This window comes from Galleria mellonella, unplaced genomic scaffold, assembly GCF_026898425.1.
Source record: "Galleria mellonella isolate WM207_F2 unplaced genomic scaffold, CSIRO_AGI_GalMel_v1 utg184, whole genome shotgun sequence".
Taxonomy (NCBI): domain Eukaryota; kingdom Metazoa; phylum Arthropoda; class Insecta; order Lepidoptera; family Pyralidae; genus Galleria; species Galleria mellonella.
The window spans coordinates 1,375,114-1,388,715 of NW_026442025.1; the positions used below are offsets into that span (position 1 = coordinate 1,375,114).

The window sequence follows — 13,602 nt, forward strand, 5'->3', positions numbered from 1 at the left end:
TGGTTGAGTATATTGCTAGCAATGGGATTCTCAGTTTCCATTACTAACAATCCCTTCCCCCCAAATCGAAATAATCGGTTTTGTCACCAATTAAGTTTTTTCTGTAAAGATTATGTATCCTTCCCTTACATCTGTTTTTTTTTTTTTTATGAATAACGTATTAATATTAAAATATATCTCTTTTCAGATCGCAAACGTGTATCCTCATCTCTTGCAACTGACCGACTGCATCACCAATAGACAGATTAATGTAAATCAGTAAAAAGGTAAGTCATTCTTCAGTTAAATTCATTAAAATCTGCAGTACTATATTTAACAGGAATGAATATAAACATTTAATATACCCTCTCAGGTCGACCTCCACGCGGTTGCCCCTGGAAACCATCATGTTTAATTCTTGTCGAAGTCGTCATGGTGGGCCAACTAACCTGCATTCATTCTCACCTATCATCTTCCACTGGTGCCTCGTCGGTGTACACCAATAGCGCGGGCGGGGTTACCAATCCATTTCCACCCATTAAAAAAATATATATATATAAACATTTTAACCCTTAAAAGAAAGGGTACAGAGGAATAACATCTGAGTCCTTAGGAATGGCAACGCATGGGAGGTATCGTGGGCGAAACAGTATACGAGTACTCTGTTATGTCCATGGTACTGCTCATGTCTATAGGCGACGGTTACCACTTCCAATCAGGTGGGCCGTCAGCTTGTTGGCATTCTAAGTTGCATAAAAAAAGAAACAAAAACATACTTTATTGATAACGGCATATTTATGTAGATTGATTGTTTATATTGGACATGTGGTCCCGGCATAGAATAGGCCACCCCTGCCATTCCCGTGGGTGTCGTAAGAGGCGACTAAGGGAACTTAATGATCGAGGAATGGGAAGCAGTATCCCTCTTAAAACGTGTCTAAATTCTATCTGCGGCCTAACCAGGAAGCAGCATATATATATATATATATATATATATATATATATATATATATATATATATATATATATAGTTTAATTATTTCTATGGCGGTATCTTTACAAAACTCGCGTGAAGGTGCAAAAACTACAGGAAAAAATATTATTTTAAACCGTCTGGAGAATATAATATAATAAAAATTATATTTTAATAATAAATAAATAAATGAAGAATATATTTTTTTTATAGAACATGATAATATTTGATTTTATTAGTGGCCAGTTATATTGCAATTTTCGAAGCGAACAATTATATTGTGCAAGACTCCAGTACATATTTTGACCAGAGTATATGGTCAATAAATCTTACCTTATCTTATTTTTCGCATATGGGGTCAGCTAAGCCGATGCACGTCGACCCATACGGATCTTTCGTGCTTTCCCCTGCCTTATACCATCATTTCATAGATCCTATGTTTTACCCTAACGATATCCCGCGGTTTAAGATATCTGTAGTCCCCTGGCTCTGGATAAGCTGTTCCCAGTAAACTCATACGCATACTTGCCAACGAATCGCAGTTGCACATCAAGTGTTCCATGGATTCCGATTTCTCCCCGCACAGTCTGCACAGTGTGTCCGAAGATAGACCTATCTTGTGTAGTATATGCCTTATTGGCATATACATGGGCAATAAAAGGTCGATGTTATTTATAATGGGTACCTGAAGCATGTTAGGCAAGAGAATATAAATTTATTTATTTACTCTTTACTGTACCACTTAAAGAATAATACTGTTGGATAAAAAGAAGGGTAAAGGACAAACCTGGTTCCCTTAGTCCCCGCGTGTAGGTCTTTTGTACGCGTTCTCGTTCTCTCCTCAAATTATCCAACACTTTTGTTGATTTGCATAAGATGTCACTGTATGTTGCGCGGACATCGCGACCGATTGAATAATTCGCAACTGGCGGAGATTTTTCGTGATCTTGGCGGCACTTGATCAGCTCGATACGCAGTTGGATTATAGACTGATTTTGTCCATTTACCCCCCAATGTGATCCCAGATTTGATAGGGAAGGAGGGTAGAAGGATATTACGTTAGGAAATGTTTAATGCATATACAAATATTTACCAAATACAAAACAGTATATAGATGTGTATTACACACATTTTTACATTTATAATATTATTTAGTTGTTATTGACAACCCTAGACATTTATGCACTCAATGTGTCGGTCCATAATGAATCACATCTCAGACCAACAGCTTAAACTTGCCTCGTTATTGCGAATAACCCTTTAAGACTCGAACATAATACAGTACTTAGCGAGCAGGCGTTATTTGCTACTTCATTGTGTATTCGGGTTTAGGTGCGCTGTTCCTTGAATATGGATAGGGTTGTCACAGGCAAGTAATTAAATGTGAGATACGAGTTATATTCATGCCTGCACTCTCAATGGTTGGAGAAAGTAATAAAATAACCAAGGAGTGCAGAAATTATAGTCAATATATACTCGTTTTTTTTTGTTGGATGAAAATGGAATGGTAACCCCGTCCGCGCTAACGGGATACGCTGGCCGAGCACCAGTGAAGGGTGATAGATGAGAATGAAAACAGGCCAGTTAGTCCATCATGATGAATTCACCAGGAATTAACCATGATAGTTTCCAGGGAGAACCGCGAGGAGGTCGACCTGGTTGGATATATTGCTAGCAATGGGATTCTCAGTCTCCATTACTAACAATCCCTTTCCCCCCTATAAGAGGTGATTAAGAGAGGGCGAGGGATGGGCAGCAGCATTTCGCTTCAAACATCTCTAAACTCTAACTGCGGTTGCCAATCCGTCTGCCAAACGTGGCAACTACTGGCAATACCCCCCAAGGGGGAGGTTTATCTTTAGTAATGGACAATTAAAGGTTGATATTATGATACATGCTCACTTCTATCTGTTCTCCTTTAACCAAAAGTTGTCTGTAAGAGATTGCCCTAGCGATAAGACCTTTGTACCTTTATGTGTATATTTCAATCTGTATTTATGTTACTGTATTTCATTTAAATTATTCACTTGTCATTGTATATTTTTATTTATGGTGCAATAAAGAGTTAAATAAATAAATACAGGTAAGTTGCTTGGCAGCATAAAAAGGTAAAAGACTACATACAAAGATACAAATGTCATGAAAACTACATACAAACAATTTTCTAGAGTCTTCAAATTTAAAGTAATACTAAATATTCGAATAATATGCCAAGTGAAATCAAAGTTATTATTTACCAGAGGGAAACTTTGTAGAAAAGTCGATTGCTTGAGTACCTCTGTCCCATTCGTGTTTCAACCGTGAAGCAGCTGTGTTTGCATGGCTGTGTTTCGGTTTGAAGGGTGGTATATCGCGTGAATTTACTGATTACGGAGCACCAGTGAAGGATGATAGATGAGAATGAAAACAGGCCAGTTAGCCCATCATGATGAATTCATCAGGAATTAACCATGATAGTTTCCAGGGGGAACCGCGTGGAGGTCGACCTGGTTGGGTATATTGCTAGCAATGGGATTCCAGTCTCCATTACTAACAATCCCTTTCTCCCCTAAATAGCTAGAGTCTAGTCGTATACCTCTATTCCATTCATGTTTCTGCCATGAAGCAGTTGTGTTTGCATGGCTGTGTTCCGGTTTGAAGGATGGGATATGGCCACTTTCCATCAGGTGGGCCGTTAGCTTGTTTGCCATTCTAAGTTGTAATAAGTAATAATAAATAAATAAATGTAATAAGTAAAATTCTATTCATTTAAACTAAATTATTATATATAAACTATTATATTCATTTAAAATAAAGTATTCATTTAAAATAAATAAATAAATGTAATAAGTAATAAAAAAAAATTAAGGGGAAGCCAGTTGCGCCGTGCCTACCCCAGAATTATTTAATGCTCTTCCCAGAATCTTAGCAGAGCTTTAAGCTGCACAAGTGCGCAATATGGTCTCATATTTATGTTTGTGTGTGCAGTGCAATAAGAAAATTGTTTATTAAGAGGTTTAACAATTGCCAATTTACCACTGCACGTTTTTTTATACAACTTAGAATGGCAAACAAGCTGACGGCCCACCTGATGGAAAGCGGTAACCGTCGCCTATAAACATGAGCAGTACCATGGACATAACAGAGTGTACTGTTTCGCCCATGATACCCCCATGCGTTGCCATTCCTGAGGACTCGGGTGTTATTCCTCTGTACCCTGTAAATTCACGCCATATCCCACCCTTCAAACCGAAACACAGCCATGTGAATGTGTCGCCCCACCATTTCTATGTTAATTTTCTCTGATATTTAGTACACAAGTTCATAGTTATCTCACATTAATTGGCAGTTATCAGTAAATTGTTAATCTTTTGAAATATACGTTATTACCAACCTTGTCTTAGTCGTGTACCTTTAATAAGCAGCCAGAAGCCCTTTCCCTTCTTGGAAAATAATCATATTTATTCCATCTAAATCCAGGGGGCAAACGAGCATGCAGCTCACCTGATGATAAGCGACTACCGCTGCCAATGAGCACCCGCAACACCAGAAGCATTGCAGGTGTGCCGCCGGCCTTTTAAAAAGGAATGTGCTCTTTTCTTGAAGGTTATGATGTCGTATCGGTTCGGATATACTGCTTCTGGAAGTTGATACCAAAGAGTGGTTATGCATGGAAGAAAGTGCCTTGAAAAACGCACGGTGGAGGACCGCCCTTATTCCTTCCTTTTCCGTAGGTGTCGTAAGAGGTGACTAAGGAAGCTTATGGTGTAATGAGGAGCAGCAGGGGGTCCTCCTAAAATATCAACAAAAACCAACCGTTGCCAACTCGCCTGCCAAGTTTGGCAACTATTGGCAAAAAATAAGGGGGTTATTAGGAAGTCTATGTTCAGCAGTGGAGAATAAACGGCTGATAGTACAACTAATAATTTTGCTACCACCCTGTATAAGCTACCAAAAAGGGGTCAAATACAATTTATTATATCAATGAAAATGCTACTTTATTGACGCGATTTCGGAAACAAGCCGAGGTTAGATAAGATAATGCGCGCTCTGTAACCTCGTTTGCATGTTTTGATAAGGACGAGTGACAACCCTATTCGTTATTTACAGATAATAAAGCGATAATTGAAAACAAATCTTTATCCAGCGCTCGTCTGATGCGCAGATAATGGGCGGAAAACAAAAACTATATTGCAAATGAGTTTCCGATAACGCTTTGCAGTTTTAGATTCTAGATTTTTTTGTTAAAACTAGTTTTAATCTACGTTCTCCATCCCAAATATGTGCCATATTTCAAAACAAATGATTAAACAATTAGACTGCTAAGAAGTAAGAAATAAAATCGTATATATATTTATCTAATATATAAAATTCACGTGTCGCGGTGTTTGTTACCAAACTCCTCCGAAACGACTTTAGCGATTTTTATGAAATTTTGTGTGCATATTGGGTAGGTCTGAGAATTGGCCAACATCTATTTTTCATACCTCTCAATGATAAGGGTGACCCACCCCGAAATATTTTTTTTTAATTTTTCGACAAAATTCTTTATTTTTATTTTACTATGATTTAGCATTGAAAAACACATACAAATTCAAATTTTCACGCTTTTACAATCAACTCCTGTTTTTTAATCGCTATTTTTAAATTCCGCAATAGGGTTGCAAGATAACGATCGAATATAATAATTGTAGTATGATAAATTTTCATGTATAGTTCTCGAAATAATGTATATGGTAAAACAACGTTTGCCGAGCCAGCTAGTAATATAATAAATTTATTTGCATTAAATAGGGTAGGTATCGGTAATCTTATATTACATAAAGTTTCAAGCCTATTTAGCTATTTACGACTACAGAATAGCATGCAAAAATATATCGCCGTGTGTGCCCCGGCATACAATGGGCCACACTTTCCTTTTCTGTGGGCGTAGTAAGAGACAAATGAAGGAGGGCAAGGGATGGGCAGTAGCGTCCATCTTAAAACTTCTCCAAAAGTCTAACTGCGATTCCCAACTCGCCTGTCAAGCAACTACTGGCAAAACTCCCCTTATGGGGAAGCCTTATGTCCAACAGTGGACAATTTACGACTGAAATACAATTATAAATGCAAGATATTATACTTATACAGTTTTATTATATATTAATAACAATATAATAAGCATCATTGCTATTTTTATTAGTAGTCTGCCAAAGGCATTAGAAGCGGCTCAGAAATAACTGAAGTCGGGTTAAATACCATTAATATAATTTTGTATGTAAACTATGCTAGGGTTATAACATTGATTTGTTTTTTTTTTAGTACGTTGTACGTTATACCATCATTTCATAGATCCTATGCGTTACCTTAACGATATCCCGCGGTTTAACGTGGTTGCCTCACTACGCTTGCTTGTGTACAGTCAGCACAGAGAAATCTTTCTTAAAATCTTTATAACCTAAAATTCAACATATCAAATAACAAGAACTAATTATAACAGAAATATAACATCAATTCGTGTCACCCCTCAGGCAGTTCTTTGTTTTGCGAGCACAAAATGAAACTTAATATTGATACCGTCGGAGTTCTCCCAAAGTATTAATTAACATAAATCCGTTTACATGTCGCAAGTATAAAATGTAAAGGACCTTATTTGTTGTGCTTGTTAATAGAGTGTTACGTGAGTTTGACAGTTTCAGGGCGAGCGGTTTAAGGCGGGGGACATGGTCGCGTATGAAACAACCATCTATTTGAGATACTTGAACGTTTATAAGTATTTTCTTTTTTATACAACTTAGAATGGCAAACTAGCTGACGGTGCACCTGATGGAAAGTGGTAACCGTCGCCTATAGACATGAGCAGTACCACGGACATAACAGAGTATTCTGTTTGGCCCATAATACCTCCCCATGCGTTGCTATTCCTGAGGACTCAGGTGTTATTCCTCGGTACCCTGTAAATTCACGCCATATCCCACCATTCCAACCGAAACACAGCCATGTAAACACAACTGCTTCACGGTTGAAACACGAATGCGACAGAGGTACCCAAGCAATCGACTTTTGTACAGTCTCCCTCTTTAACTTCTTGAGCAAGAATCCTGAATTCTACATGTATAGTATTATTCTGTCTGCTTGTCTGTATGTTGCGATGTTATTAAAAAACCGTATGCAGTTTTCACTTTTGTGTTGCTGAAATTGTACCTTAAAATCTCTTGTATATTTTATCTACTACTCAATTTGGAAGTAATCTATTTTGTTGTTTTTTTATTTTTGTTTTCCAAATTTACGCATCTACGAATTTGAAGCAGTGGACAACAAGCTAGTACTAAATATTAATGAAGCAGCATAAAGCTTATCGCTATAGTAATTTATCCTCAAAACTGAAGACTCTTCTGCACACTTAAAATTCACCTCTTGAATTTAACAATCTCCACCTGCCCGTTGCAAGGTTCTTATACGTTCGCGCCATTATCAGAATTGTTTGAAGTTTGTTTCTATATAATTAATTTTTGAAGTACTTATTTATCCTTTTCGTATTGACCTGATTACCGTGTAGTACCGGCACAGAATGAGCCACCCTTTTATTTTCCGTGGATACTGTAAGAGGCGGCTAAACGATCATAACGGCCGAGACATGGGCAGTAGCGTCCCTCTTAAAACATCACGAAAGCCTAACTGCGGTAACCAAACAGACTGTATACAAAAGTCGTTTGCTTGAACACCTCTGTTTAACCATTCGTGTTTTTACCGTGAAACAGTTGTGTTTACATGGCTGTGTTTCGGTTGGAATGGTGGGATATAGCAGTGAATTTACAGGGTACAGAGGAATAACACGTGAGTCTTCAGAAATGGCAACGCATGCGGGGTATCATGGGCGTAACAGTATACTCTGTTATGTCCATGGTACTGCTCATGTCTATAGGCGACGGTTACCACTTTCCATCAGGTGGGCCGTCAGCTTGTTTGCCCATCCCTCGACTTTTAAGTTCCTTTAACCACCCCTTATGACTTCCACGAGAAACGGTAGCTTGTTCTATATCGGAACCACACGACAGAATATATAGTATCCTTCCATAAAGGTATAAAATATACTTTTTTTTAACGGGTGATAATGGAATGGTAACCCCGCCCGTGCTATCGGTATACACCGACGAGGCACCAGTGGTACAAGATAGGTGAGAATGAATGCAGGTCAGTTGGCTCACCATGATCAATTCGACAAGAATTAACCATGATGGTTTCCAGAGGGAACCACGTGGAAGTCGACCTGAGAGGGTATATTGCTAGCAACGGGGCTATTAGACCCCATTACTAACAATCCCTTTCCCCCCATATTATACTTCACTATATCACTAAATGATATGGGTTCGAACCCTATTAGTTTGTTCTGTTACAAGATAATTTCAACCTATTTATTATTTGGGACAAGCTAATGTTAGTATAATCGACTTTCTACAAATAACAGGCTTTGTAATTATAGAATAGAATATAATACCTGTGTATTTGTTTTTGTGTCGTGGTTCCGTACAATTTATGGTTCGATAAATCCGCCAAAATCGTGTGACATCAGCTAATTAGACTCGAATTTCAATTTAACAGTACAATAGGTGGATTGTCATATTTTAATTAGGAAGTGCGTATTTATAAATACGTAGTAATGTGTTATTTCATATAAACACTGTAATATTTTATACGACCCAATGGTTTCAGTAACTTTATTTAAGCAGGTTTATACAAAATATTTTTCAAAACATTATTACGTGATTCTGCTGTAGTTTCGGAAATGTATCTATTTCATTTTACAATTTAGCTACTGAGTCCTAAATTGGGCAGTGTAATAATAATAATAAATGGTACAACAAGCCAGGAATAACCTTTATCCCTTCTCGTTCATTGTAAATCATATTGTCTATGCTACGGCTAGATATTCGACGAAGATTCGTGTTGCGAACATAATTCTGTGCTCGATCTACGACGAACATGTCTATATTATCTTTCGACCAAGTTTTGTTGAATTCTTTAAAGAATTATATATAAAAATAAGCCCACTATTGCTAACAAGTTATTAAACTAATCGCTGTATCTTTTCTTTTCAAGTACAATAAAAAAAATATAATAAATTTATAATAAATAATTTAATGGCTAAACTTCGTTCAGGATTTATTTTTAATGCAACTTATTTATAGCAATAGCAATAGCAATCAAGCTAACAGCCCACCTGATGGAAAGTAGTAACCGACACCTATAGATATGAACAATACCATAGATGTGACAGAATATACTGTATCACTTATGATTTCTGCATTGTATTATGCCTTTGTACCTTTTAATTTCATTGCCATAATTTATCCTTCAAACTAGAACACAGCCATGCAAATATTACTGCAAGGCAAGGCATACAGTTAAGCAACCAAGCAAGTCACTGATGAAATACAAGAAATTCAATTTGAATAACTTGTGCTTATGTGGATTTGGAGTGCATTAGAAGCATATGATTACTAAATCATTTAATGTATTCAATGTGAATTATGTACAATAAAAATTTTACTACAGTGATAATTAATACAACGATTGTTAAGCAGAATGAGATACCAAATCTTCCATCGTCAGTATGAAAATGATAGAATTTCTTCACTATATGATCTAGTAAGTTTAGTAGATAGTTATCCAAGTTGATGACTCTATGTACAAAAAGTCGTTGTTGTCGCCTATAATCATTAATTGCTGACAAAACGTTATATTTCCATATCTTGTAATTTTATTAATATTACTCGCTCTTTTTAAAACACAGCCCTTTATTAAAGCATAGCTGCTTGTCTGCGTAATCACAAGTGAGACCAAAAAAGATGAATTTTATCATTTTAATAAAAATTTCGAAGTACCTATAGTATAAAAAATCGATTTGATAATTCGCTAATGACGGATCGCTTGACTACACAACAAATTAAATCTTCGCCGAATTCCGTCGATGTGGCCGCAGCATTATAAATACGTGACCTGAGTGTATACCATAACTGATTATAGCAGGTTATGATAGCAATAAGATTTTTCTGGTTCATTCCGTTTCGGGGGCCGTTCGGTAACTCCTCATTTGTGAAGAGGATCAAACGACCCCTGTGTATTACGCGACCTAATAAAAGGTACTCGTTTGCCGTTTCCAGATCGAACCGGTTTTATGTAGCATGATTTTTTTCTATCATCGTTTATGTTGGTTTATAGTGATTATGGTTAACAGAATCGATAGGAACGATTCTCGGAATCATATTTTGTTAATACTAAAATTGCGAAAGTTTGTAAGGATGTTTGTTACTCTTTAACGGTAAAACTGCTGATCGCATTTCAATGAAATTTAGTACACGAATAGGTTATGCTCTAACTTATTAGATAGGATACTCTAAGTAGTGATTCATAAATGGTCGATGTATGGGTAGCAGCGTCCGTTTTAAAACATCATTAAAAGTCTAATTGCGGTTGCTAAACAACTTGCCAAGCGTGGCAACTATTGGCAAAACCTTCTTCATGGAAGGAACCTATGTTCATCAGTAGACAGTTAACAGTTGATACGATACGACAGGTTATATCCTAACTTTTAAAATACTAATTCGCGTGAGCGATGCTGTGGGATACAGCTAGTATGAAGGCAAAGTGTTTGTATGAACACTTTCTATCTATATAATCTAAGCTCGTACTGTCGTTTCTGAATTGTAGCAACCTTGATTTTATTTATTTTGTATATTAATTAACATGACTTTATGGTCACTCATTATTTTACATGGTTTCTTTCATACATGTACTAATATTACTTGCATACACCCACTCTAACTTGCCTACCTTGCTTTAGAATTATAATATTCATTTGTATAAATTAAAATCTGTTATTGACTGTATTTATAAGAGACTTAGCATGTAAGTTGTTTTTTTTTTTGGATCTGTGGATTTTTGTATTAAATATACAATTTTTTATAAACAAATTACGTAGACTAGTTCATCACCGAAATGGCTAACGACCTTAGGATTAAATAAATAAATAAATAAAAAAACTAAATATTAAAACAAGGAATTAAAGAAAAGTAATTAAATTTGCATTACCTTCCCTTTCCTGTCTCTTTTGACAAAAGAAATTGTAACTTTAGCAATAAATCTTATAAAAGCAACTTCTTTGAACAACTTCCTACTGTACCTTTGGGTGCTATGAAAATATATTTTTTTTAAATTCCCCTTTAACAAATGCTACTATTATTACAAATGCTAAAGTTTGTAATAATTAATGTAAAAATGGATGTTTGTTAATTTATCACGCAAAAACTACTGAACGCGTTTGTATGAAATTTGGTACACAATAGCGTTATATCTTTATTGAAACATCATTATTATTTCAGCCATTATAATTTCAGCCATTATAATTTCAGCCATTAATTGTCTATTGCTGAACGTAAACCTTCTTTTGGGAGAGTTTTGCCAGTAGTTTCCACGCTTAGCAGGCGAATTGGCAACCTCAATTAGGCTTTGATGGTGTTTAAAGAGGGACGCTGCTGCTCATCCGTCGACTATTAAGATCGCTTAGATCACAGTCACGACACCCATGCAAAGGAAGGGGTGGCCTATTCCATACCGAGACCACACCAATAACAGAACTAAATAGATAGAACAAGAGTATAGTGGGGAGACACTTCACAAGAAGTGTCTCCCCACCCAAATAACAATCTTTAACATCTACACGGCCGAATTCGAGTGAACAAGTCAGCGAGACCACGTGCTCTTACAATTTCATTACTTTTTATTCGAGTGTCATGACAATAAATAATTATAAAATCAATTAAAATATAAATTAGTGTTCTATATACATTACAAGAATAATTTATTACCAAATATGGTATAATAACAATTTTAACGTTACATTATATTTAAAGTAGTTAGTCTGATTGTTATTAATAAATGTAGGTACATATTTTAACACAAGATGTTTGAGGGGAAAGAGATTGTTAGTAATGAAAATTAAGAATCCCATTGCTGGCAATATACCCAACCAGGTCGACCTCCTCGCGGTTCCCCCTGGAAACTATCATGATTAATTCCTGATGAATTCATCATGATGGACTAACTGGCCTGTTTTTCATTATCATCGATCACCCTTCACTGGTGCTCCGCCAGCGTATCCCGTTAGCGCAGGCGAGGTTACCATACCATTTTCACCCATAAAAAAAACACAAGATGTTTAAGAAAATTAATATATATTTAAAATAAATATCTAACACGTGCATATAACGAACGAAAAGTTAGTAAAACCATAAGAACCATAATAGAACACAGGCGAATTTATGGTGCTAAAGGGCGGACTTATTTATTATTATTATTTATTGCGATGGGGGAAACAATGGGCCTTATTATCCGTAATACCAATCTCTTTCAGGTAACCCCCGGGATGGTGCGGAACAATTAGTCTCGGAATTAATTAGTTTTGTCTAAGGAATGATAAATAGTAATAGAATATTTAATATTTTGTGCTAACTACCGACCTATTTTTTTTTATACAACTCGGAATGGCAAACAAGTTGACGGCCCACCTGATGGAAAGTGGTAACCGTCGCCTATAGACATGAGCACTAGCATAGACATAACAGAGTATACTGTTTCACCCATGATATTTCCCATGCGTTGCCATTCCTGAGAACTCAGGTGTTATTCCTCTGTACCCTGTAAATTCACTAACCTAACCTGTATTTATTAATTTTAGTATTATAAATGTGCAATTTAGTAAAAGTGCTTGGAAGTTTGTGACGATTTATACTTAGTCGTGTGGTCTCATTATAGAATATGCCACCCCATCCTTTCCCATGGGTGTAGTAAGAGGCGAGTAATGGAAGGTGAGGGATGGACAGTAGCGTCCCATTTGAAACATCTCCATAGTCTTATTGCGGTCGTCAATCCACTTGCCAAGCGTGGCGACTACTGGAAAATCCCCCCAAGGCGACGGGGGGGGGGCTTATGTTCACATGTATATATATATATATTTATTAATATAGTACCTGGATGACCGAACTTTGCTCGATATTTGTAATAATAGTAAATTGTGTTTTTTTTAATTATATTTAAATACTTATTATATAAATATGATAGTAGAAATTATATATACAATAAAAATTAGTATTGCATTTTAAATGTTAAAAAAAATGTTAAAATAATTTATATATATATATATATATATATATATATATATATATATATATATATATATATATATATATATATATATTTTTTTTTTTTTTCGTGGATAATAGGGTATAGGAAAACAGAGGGGATTGTTAGTAATGTAGTTTATTAGTAATTACAGGCAATAAACCTAGTCAAGCAGTCCCTTTAGAAACCATAATGGTTGAATCACGTCGAATTCGCCACCATAGTCCAACTAATCCGACTTTATCCTTACCGTACAAACAAACATATTAATAGGCATGGGTAATATATAGTAATATCTATATAATTTAATAACAATATAATTATACTGGCCAATATTTTTTTTTTTATTTGGAACAAAAACATTGGTTATTGAAAAACGATGATATTCACAGAAGTATAAAACTGTGTTAAAAGTCTGGTACGTCAAAAATTATATTGAATAACAAATTTTTAACATAATAATAATAATAAACTCTTTATTGCGCACAGTAGAGATATATACAAGGAGTATT

At 35.7% G+C, this 13,602-nt stretch overlaps 1 protein-coding gene across 2 annotated transcripts in view; it reads left to right on the forward strand.

Moving 5' to 3' along the window:
- LOC113521010 (uncharacterized) overlaps positions 1-13,602 on the forward strand; it is a 397,978-nt gene that overhangs the window by 314,314 nt on the left and 70,062 nt on the right. For both annotated transcript variants that reach the window (XM_052893731.1, XM_052893732.1), the window contains exon 3: positions 188-266. The gene's annotated coding sequence lies outside the window, so the exon portion shown is untranslated. The remainder of the gene's footprint in view (positions 1-187; positions 267-13,602) is intronic.